The 10,289-nt window shown below is 38.4% G+C and overlaps 1 protein-coding gene across 2 annotated transcripts in view; it reads right to left on the minus strand.

Moving 5' to 3' along the window:
- Nucleotides 1-10,289, minus strand: part of IQCK (IQ motif containing K) — a 172,902-nt gene that overhangs the window by 49,873 nt on the left and 112,740 nt on the right. Inside the window, exon 1 of one of the 2 annotated variants that reach the window (XR_006505339.1) lies at nt 2,382-2,466. The exons of the other annotated variant lie outside the window; for it this stretch is intronic. The gene's annotated coding sequence lies outside the window, so the exon portion shown is untranslated. Of the gene's footprint in view, nt 1-2,381; nt 2,467-10,289 lie in introns of those variants that run through there. 2 annotated transcript variants of the gene reach the window in all.

Here is a 10,289-nt window from a genome sequence, read left to right on the forward strand (position 1 = left end):
CCTACTATCTCTCACATTTAGAATATTCTCCTTCCTCATCGTGTCCCCAGGGCCTCCTCTCTATTGATTATTTCCAGAGTTATCCTGAATAGAGCTTGTTTGGACATAGATGTTTGAGGCTGTCTCCCCGATTAGACTGTGAACTCCTCCAGGCCATGAGCTGTCTTTTACCTTTGTGAGTACAGTTAGTACAGTGCCTAGTACACAATAGGCACTTAATAAATGTTGACTGAGAGAGTTCTTCCTTCCCTCATCTTTGGGAAGAATCTAATATCTGTTATTTAGCTCCAAATGTTTAGTGGTCCTTCTCATTTCTTTTCTCCTCTGTCATATCCTTCCACCCTTCAATTTCCTATTACAGGTCAGGATTCCCTCTGTTTCTTCAGAACCTTTTTTTTTTTTAACATATTGAAGCCCATTTTTTGTAATGAGCCATTATCTCAAGGTGTTTGAATTATAACAGATTAGGGCCCAGTGATGGGCAAACTTTTTAAAGAGGGGGCTAAAGGAAAGGAAATGCTCATCTATCAGTCTGTTTCTAAGGCAACTCTTTCGAAGTTTCATTGTATCCTACTCATTGTATTCGTCAGATTAGGAATAATGTCGGGCCAGATAGAACATTTCAGGGGGCCCGTATCTGGCCCACCCATAGTTTGCCCATCACTGGTTAGGCAACGTGGTATAGTTGATAGAAAGCTGATCTCAAAGCCAGTAAGACCTGGATTGAAATTTTGTCTCTACTGTCTGTATGACCCTGGGCAAATCACTTGAGCTCTTCAGTGTTCTTGGGAGCTTTTTTTTTAAACCCTTACCTTCTATCTTAGAATCTATACAAGTATTTGTTCCAAAGCAGAAGAGCTATAAGGGATGAGCAGTTGGGGTTAAGTGACTTGCCCAGAGTCACACAGCTAGGAAGTATCTTGGGTTAGATTTGAACCCAAGACCTCCAATATCCAGGTCTAACTCTCTATTCATTGAGTCATCTAGGAAACTTTCTTAAAACTGTAAATTGCAGAGAAGATACCAAGTTGGATTGGAGATTCCTCACCAAGTTCCCTATAGCAATGAAATTATAGATACCGTGCCTATTTCCAGGAATAAAAAGGCAATTAATATGTTTTTAGTTCTTTCAAAAATTAGCCATTTTTAAAATTGGGCCACCTAGGCACAGTAGATAAAGTACCAGGCCAGGAGTCAAAAAGACCTTAGTTCAAATCTAGTCTCAGATATTCATTAGCTGTATGACTCTGAGCAAGTTACTTAACCCTGTTTGCCTCAGTTTCCTTATCTATAAAATGAACTGGAGAAGGAAATGGCAAACCACTCTAGTAACTTTGCCATGAAATTCACAAATGGGATAGATCACAAAGATCTGGACACAACTAAACAAAAATAATTATTTTAATGAAAATTTAGTGGGAATGAATTGTTCTGAAATTCCAAAGAAGACAAAAAAATTAGAAGAGGCCTACAATCCCTAAAGCTAAAAGAAATCAGGTTTTGATTCTTTTCTTTCTCTTTTCTAGTTAAAATGTTGTGATCTGTTTTCTTGTTGGTAAAAATGGGGGTATTCTCCCCTTGAAGATGATCTCCAAACTGGGAAGGATAACTAACATACTGGATAGCAGAGCCAAGATCCAAAAGGATCTTGACAGATTAGTGCATTGGGACATTTCTGATAAAATGAAATTTACTTGGGATCGATGTAACATCTTCCATTTGGACACAATCACACTGAGTGAATCTACTTGAAGTCAAGAGAATTTTGTACTCTCTTACAGGTAGTGTAGCAAGAAATAGGGGAGGTTCAAAAGTCAGAAAGTGGGCTTGGAACGGTAGGAACCAAGTATGGATTTCATGACTTATAGATAAATGACCATTTGGGACATGGGCCAAACATATACTGATGCTCTCACTGAGGTTTTTCTCCAAGATACCTTCAAAATGCTTTCAAGTTCCAGCCACTTGATAACATACACATTTTCCAACTTTAAATCATTTTAAACATTAATTCAATGTATCTATAACCTGTACAAAGTTGTGTTCAGTAAAATATTTACATTTTCCATTTCTAACCTTAATTCAACATATTATTTAGATGTACAAAGGAAGCTGTATTCAGTATTTATATTTTCCTGATCCCACCTCCCCCCACAAAAGTGGTAGAAGTATTGTACTAGGAACAAAGAAATTGTAGGAACAACTGATATCTGGCCATGTAGCTTTACTTGGATAACTAATTAACGTAGGGAAGGCTGGGTTTTCGTGAGCAATTTAAAGCCTTTTAGTATAGCGACGTTACCATCCTTTTCCAAGTTGGGTTGAAAAAACCATAAATTCAGAGGCTTTCCTCAAAAGAATTTTAGGGTAGCTTTCTATACCTTTGATCTCCCCTTCTTCTTCTTGGGTGCCCACTGCTACTCCCGCTCAGATCCCCAGTGCCTTCATGCTCTCACCACTCTCTTCCTTATCAAAACTTGCTACCCGGAAAAGAATCAGAACTTTTACCTAACCAGTGATCTACAAATATTTGTTAAACAGTATGTGCGTGGCACTGTGTGCTAGGCAAATAAGATGTCAATTATTTATAAAGCTTAATGTGTGACCCTTTCTAAGGTTCTATGCATTTTAAAACTGAGTACAAAATTGTCAGCCAAAGGAACGAATTGTGTGATTACATAATGTCAGGCGTTCATCAGCCAACAGAAAGGACAGGTAGCCCTTTAAGCCAGGTTGCTGAGCCCAAGGCACTGAAATCAGTGAACTACATTTATTAAGCGTGCTAAGTTTCAGAGAAAGACAAAAGACAGTCCCTGTTCTCAAGGAGTTCTCACAGTCTAATGGGGGAGACAACACGCAAACAGCTATACACAAACAAGTGATACTGCAGAGGGGATAAATTGAAGGTCATCAGTCTAGGGAAGGCAGCATAGCATTAAGGGGGTTTGGGAAAGGCTTCTTGTAGGTGATACTTTAATGGGATCTCAAGAAAGTCAGGGAAGTCAGGCCAGGGGAGAAAGTTACAGACCTAGGCATGGAGTAGGGGCAGCTAGATGGCTCAAGGGATAAAGAGCCAGGCCTGGAGACGGGAGCTCCTCGGTTCAAATCTGGTCTCAGACACTTCCCATCTGTGTGACCCTGGACAAGTCACTTGACCCCTATTGTCCAGCCCTTACCGCTCTTCTGACTTGGAACAGATGCGTAGAAAGGATTCTAAGACAGAAAATAAGAGTTTTAAAAACTGCTTGGAGTCAGGAGAGGCAGTGCTGTGTTCAAGGAACAGGAGGCCAGTGCCAAAGGATCTCAGAGTGGGAGTGCCGTAGGAAGACTGGGAAGGTAGAAGAGGGCTAGGTGATGAGGGGATTTATCAGCTAAATAAAGGCTTTTATGTTTGATCCTGGAATGGGGGTGGTCAATGTTGCGCTCTAGAAAGCCCTCATACATCGTCAGGGAAGAGAGAACTCCCTTAAATAAGACACCCAAACGAGCCCTGTAGTATTTGTAATCTCTTCAGATGAGGGCATTTGGTGGACCATAGATGACAGCAAGACGATGAGCAATCATCTAAGGGAAAGCCATGGAATGAGCAGACACTCCATGGGATATTTGTGCCAAACGCACATTTTCCCAAACGCTATTTTACAAGACAAGCGTTCACAGGGAAGTCAGGAGAAGTGGTACAAAGACACTCTCAGGGTCTCTCTGAGGAACTCTAGTATCGATCTGGAGCACACGGTACCCTGATGCCGCCACTGCAGTACAAAAGGCCAACAAACAACAATAACAACAGGCATCACAGGCCTATGAAAACTGGGCAAGGGAGGCACATTCTTGGGGATTTTATATAAAAACCTCAGAAAGTTGAGCTTAATAATAATTTAAATCTATATACATTTGTAGAAACCCTAATTCATGAATTAATAAAATATTTGGAATAAGTTACTTCACAAATCCCTATTCAACCTATACAAATAAATGATATTTTTATTTCTCTTCCAAATAACTACAGATCTAGGATGGAATAAGTTTCAGATTTTAAAGTAGGTCCACTCTGATTTTAATGAAACATTTTAAAATTTTCAAGCTATAGTATTAATTTCTAATATTGTGATAGTATTACTCTTTTCAGACAGCCAACAACATTGTTACCATAAAAGTTATTGGGTGTTTGATTAAAAAAATAACTAACTTAAATAAACAAATAAATAATAAAAAATAACTACTATAGAACTTTTCCATTTAAATCATAGCTCAGATGAGTAGAATCTAAATGAGTGATAGTTAAGTTAAAAATTATTACTCTAGGGGGCAGCTGGGTAGCTCAGTGGATTGAGAGTCAGGCCTAGAGACAGGAGGTCCTAAGTTCAAATCTGGCCTCAGACACTTCCCAGCTGTGCGACCCTGGGCAAGTCACTTGACCCCCATTGCCTACCCTTACCACTCTTCTGCCTTGGAGCCAATACACAGTATTGACTCTAAGACAGAAGATAAGGGTTTAAAAAAATTTTAAAAATAAAAAATAAAAAAATTATTACTCTAAGAGGGAAGCTAAGTGGCTTAGTGGTTTGAGAGCCAAGCCTGGAGGGGAAAGATCCTGAGTTCAAATTTGACCTCAGACAATTCCTAGCTGTATGACTCTGGGCAAATCACTTAACCCTCATTGCCTAAACCATCTTAGAAGCAATACACAATATTGATTCTAGGATGTAAGGTAAGGGTTTAAAAAAATTACTCAGGCATTAATATGTAATCTATGTGCCTCTCATAAGTTACAGATGGAATTTTAGATCTTAGGAGAGTATTTTTAAAAATCCTTACTTTCTCAGTAACAACTCCAAGACAGAAGGGCAAGAGCTAGACAGAGTTAAAATGACTTGCCCAGGGTCACACAACTAAAACGTTTCTGAGGCCAGAATTTTTTTTTTAAGTTCAGGATAAAGTTCAGGTATCTGCAATATAATACTTACCATTTTTATGTTGATTTAAATTTTGCAAAGAAGTGTTCATAACTTATCTTCTCAATGTTCTTTTAATAAAGAAGACAGATCATAGCACAATCTTGGGAGAAACCATGTTTTCACACTCAATGCTACTGGCTCAGATAAAATTCACCCACCTTTTCTTGGCCCTTGCATGCCCAAGTAGCCAGGAAATGAATCTCACAAAAGCATCAAAGGTATTTGATGTATTTCCTAAGAGTCTGTTGGCTGAAATTAAGAACAAGTTTTACAATACTAATGAGTATTCCTTTTCAGTGGTTTCCTGTCCTCCCTAACAATGAATGCAGAACTGTTGCTAGTGGAATTACTCCTTGCAGAAATACCAATACTTGGTGTTGGCTGAAAGCTAACAATTTGAGAATGTAATCCTTGCCAGCTGCCCCTTTAAATCTCAATGTGCTCAAAGGGCAGGAAGCAAACTGTGGTATATGTTTAAGTGTTCAGCTTAAGAGGTCAGCCACAGCAGTCTGAGATTCCCCAATCAGACAGAGAATCAAGAGCTGGGTCTTTAAATATATGTCCAGCCTCTAGACCCAGTATTAGTGCTAGAAATAAAAGCAAGGGATAGACTCCTTCAGCTGACAGTGTTCATTTGCCAGGTCTTCTTCCTGCCTCTTTCATTCTTCTCCTAGGCCCCCGGAGTATTTAAGGTGCAAATTATCAAATCAAAAAATCAAAGATTTTTAATTGAAAATTGAGCAGTGATAACATAGATGTAAAGTACTGACTTTATATTTGGGATATAAAATTATGAGGAAAGCTTTAAACATAAATGAAAAAGAAAACCCAATTTTTTAAAAAAATAGATTCTGAAAAATTAAGAAATTAATAAGTAAGAATCAGAACTATAATTGGTAATGTTGGTATCATACTTAATGTTTGCCAGTCATCAGTCAAATCTCATTTATGATGGGAATGAAATTTATTTGTTGATCAGTAAGTATAATATTGGTACACAAGTCATTTTTTATTCTTCTTTAGATTTTAATTAAACCATTACTGAAAATGGGAACTGGAAAACCTACTAAAAATTTGGGAGACTAATAAAGTATTTTTTAAAGCTGATTAAAGAAAATTATTTGCAAATTTAACCTTAGGAATATTTAAACAATGATAAAACAGTATATTAAAGAAAGAGAAAAGATCTTGCCTAAGAAACTAGGCAATAAATAGTCCAAAGTAACTCTTTAAAGTACAGTCCTATGTAGCATTATACTAAACATAATATCCCCTTTCTGCTAAGACATGTCAGAAAATCAGTGAAAATTGTACCTAAAAATTATTACATGAACCATAATTGGATAATTAATAATTCTCAATTAACTCAAATTGAGATTAAAGAGCAAGATCTTTATGGTCTCTGGAAAAAATAAATGTGTTTAATGGGAAGAAAAACATCAAGTGTATAGGAAAATAAATTTTAATTTTCCTCATATGAAAAATAAGGGTGTTGGACTAGATGATATCAAAGATCCTTTATCTGATGTTCTATGATTCCACTGAAAAAATTGGCATGAAAATTCCACAACATGAAATTATGTGGAGTAACTACTGAGTTGGGAAAAGTGATGCCAAATTAAGTTATGGCCTAAAATCATGTATTATTCATCACTGTCTTTTCACTGTCCCATCAAACATCAGAACTCATCACATGTGACAAATTTTGTGCCTGAAAAAGGAAGTGTTGTTTGAAATGATACTGATATACCTTATTGAGTAGCAGCCCCAAAGGGAAAGCAAGAAAGATGGCTTATAAAAATGCACAAAGAGAGGAAATGTATCCTCTTTGGCCTGGAACAGCTGCATCAAACAGAAGACTCCATCTCAGGCTCCCAGGTGGAAAACTCCGGAAAAGAGAAAAGGAAGCTTAGGCAAAATGGATCATAGATAAACAATACCAGGGAAGTTGAAAACCCAGAGAATTGGGGGGAGGGGGCAGAGAAGAATCTGGAACTTATACTGCTGAATATTGGGAACTTTTGAGGAAATGTAAATGAAAAATATTTTTTATAGATCTCTTGTGCTCTAACGTTTCATTTTCTCATCAAGATGAAAATATTTTAAATTAAAAGATACTTTAGCAATTTCCACCAATCAACTCTATTTTTAGCATTCATACCATAATGCTACAAATATTGTTCCACCATCACCACCCATACCTAATAGCCATCTCTGTGATACTTTGGTGTTTTTAATATATCATCTAAAACCTACAAAATAAATCACTTCATATGATGTTTTTCAGTGAGGAAAGTAATTTATTTGGGCTTCACAACAAGATGACTAGGTGTAGTGATGTAATTGCATTCTTGGCTCCTGTCCTACACCCATTTTCTTTTCCCAGTTCCATCACTGTTTATATTTAGTTCATCTATTATACTTCAAGAACCTTGGACTCTTGTCTCTACCCTCACTTCCACTGACATCACCACTATTTTTGGAGAGCCTATGTCTCTTCAAGAGATTCTGATTCCTAATTCTTTTCTGCATGTGTTTGACAGCATATCAAAAGTATTTATTATTTCACATATCAAGCAATATGATCCCATTTCAATCCTGCAAGGATTTGGCCCTTAAGTGAATTCTTTCACAAATCCCTATCTAGCTTATGCAAATAAATGATTTTTTATTTCTCTTCCAAATAACTATGGATCTAGGAGAAAATGTTTCAGATTCTCAAGTCTAGTTATGTCCATTATGATTTTAATGAAATATTTTTAAAACTTCAAGCCATTGCATTAATTTCTAAGACTGACAGAATTACACTATTTAGAATATCCAGCAACACTGTCACCATAAAAGTTAGGTGTTTGATAAAAAGCACCTCCACTATTAACACAGAAGAAAAACAACTGCGTGAACACATGGGCTGATGGGGATATTATTGGGGATGTGGACACTAAATGATAACTCTAGTCCAACTATCAATAATATGGAATTAGGTCTTAATCAATGATACATGTAAAACCCAGTGGAATTGTGCGTCAGCTAAGGCGGGGGAGGGGGGGGGACTAGGGGAGTTTGGGGAGAGGGAAAGAACATGAAACATGTAACTATGGGAAAATATTAAAAATTTTAATTTTAATAAATAAATTTATTTTTAAAAAGCAACTCCACTATTATAATAGAATTTTCCCATTTAAATCATAGCTCAGTTGGGTATAATCAAAATGGGTAAGAATCAGCCTTGCAAGGATCTATGACATCAGCACTGACAACACTCTCCACTGATGCAGATTACAACCTGCTCAACACTAATGCATTGTTGCTAAGGTTGTGAATGGATGCAATCATTCTGGAGGGCAATTTGGAACTATTCCCAAAAGGCTATAAAACTGTGCATACCCTTTGATCTAGTAATACCACTACTAGGTCTATATCCCAAAGAGATTTTTTTAAAAAAAGGAGAAAAGGGAAAGAATTGAACTTCCGGGTTAAGATGGCGGCAGAGTAAGAAGCAGCTCTAAACCTCTCCTGACCGAAACACACAAAACTCCTCAAGGGGACATAAAAACAAGTCCAGACGAACGGAGGAACCCCACAACAGGGCACAGCGTGGAAGGTACGTGGAATCGAGACATTTCCAAGCTAAAAAGGGCTCTCACTCAAGCGCGAGCTGAGCAATCGCCCCACCCCCACCCCCTCCACACTCACCTATAGCTCTGAACCCAGCTAAAAAGAAATAGAGCAAGTTTGGGGCACCCATCGAGTCATCAGCAGCTCCGGGACCTGTTCCTGAGAGCAGCAAGACTTAGGACCCCATTAAGTCAAGAACGCACGCGAAATCTGAGCGCGCGCGCGCGCGGGAGCGGACGCTGGGAGCGGAGCGCCGGCTGAGCAGAGGCGTGGGTGCCAGCTGAGCAGAGGCTTGGGTGCCAGCTGAGCAGAGGCGTGGGTGCCTGCTGAGCAGAGGCGTGGGTGGAGGCAAACACAACCAGGAACTAAAGCCCAAGTGGGGAACCAGTGCAGACGGGTATACGACTGTGGAAGTAGCTCCCTGAGACTTGTAAAGAAACCTCCTGCAGAGGTTCAAGCAAGGGAATCCACCAGGGGGCTTGATCTTGGAAAAAACTAAAACTCAGTCCTCAGGAGCCAATAGATCTCAGACAGACACTGAGAGCGAGGATAAACCTGAGAAGCTGCTGGGCTAATGATGGCTAACCAGTTACAGGAAATTCAGAAGAGAAAGAATAATAACAAAAAAAAGAAGTCTTTAACACTCGACAGCTTCTACACAGAGAAAATCCAGACAACCGAGCAAACAGAGGAGGAGAACAAACAACCATCCAGACCCTCCCCAAATAAGGAAAACTCCTCACAACCTATGGAAGAGTTCAAATCTGAGATTTTGAGGAAAATGGAAGAGATCTGGCAAGAAAATAACAGCTTAAAAGGTAGAATCTTGCAACTGGAAAGCGAGGCTCAGAAACCAAATGAACTGATAAGCAAATTGAACACAAGAAATGACCAGATTGAAAAGGAATACCAGAAGATTATGGCCGAAAACAAGAAGATTATGGCCGAAAATCAAAAGATTATGGCCGATTACCAGAAGATTATGGCCGAAAATCAATCCCTAAAGGCTAGAATTGAGCAAGTAGAAACTAATGATCTCTCAAGACAACAAGAACAAATAAAACAAAGCCAAAAGACTGAAAAAATAGAAGGAAACATGAAATATCTCAATGAGAGAGTGACAGACCAAGAAAACCGGTCTAGAAGAGACAATTTGAGAATAATTGGTCTTCCAGAAAAACCAGAAATTAATAGAAACCTGGACTCCGTACTAAAAGAAATTATTCAGCAAAATTGCCCTGAAGTCCTACAACAAGAGGGCAATATAGACATTGAAAGGATTCATAGAACACCTGCGGCATTCGATCAAGAAAGGAAAACACCAAGAAACATCATTGCAAAATTCAAGAGTTTCCAAGCAAAAGAAAAAATCTTACAAGAAGCCAGAAAGAAACAATTCAAATATCAAGGAGCAACAATCAGGATCACACAGGATCTGGCAGCCTCAACACTAAAAGACCGCAAGGCGTGGAATACAATATTCAGAAAGGCAAGAGAGCTGGGCCTGCAACCACGGATCAACTACCCATCAAAATTGACTATATATTTCCAAGGGAAAGTATGGGCATTCAACAAAATTGAAGAATTCCAGGTATTTGCACAGAAAAGACCGGGGCTAAATGGAAAGTTTGATATCCAACCACAAAAATCGAGAGAAACCTGAAAAGGTAAATAAGATGCAGAGGGGAAAGAAAGAAAACTTATAATTTTTAA

The sequence above is a fragment of the Gracilinanus agilis genome, chromosome 1, assembly GCF_016433145.1.
Source record: "Gracilinanus agilis isolate LMUSP501 chromosome 1, AgileGrace, whole genome shotgun sequence".
Lineage (NCBI taxonomy): Eukaryota > Metazoa > Chordata > Mammalia > Didelphimorphia > Didelphidae > Gracilinanus > Gracilinanus agilis.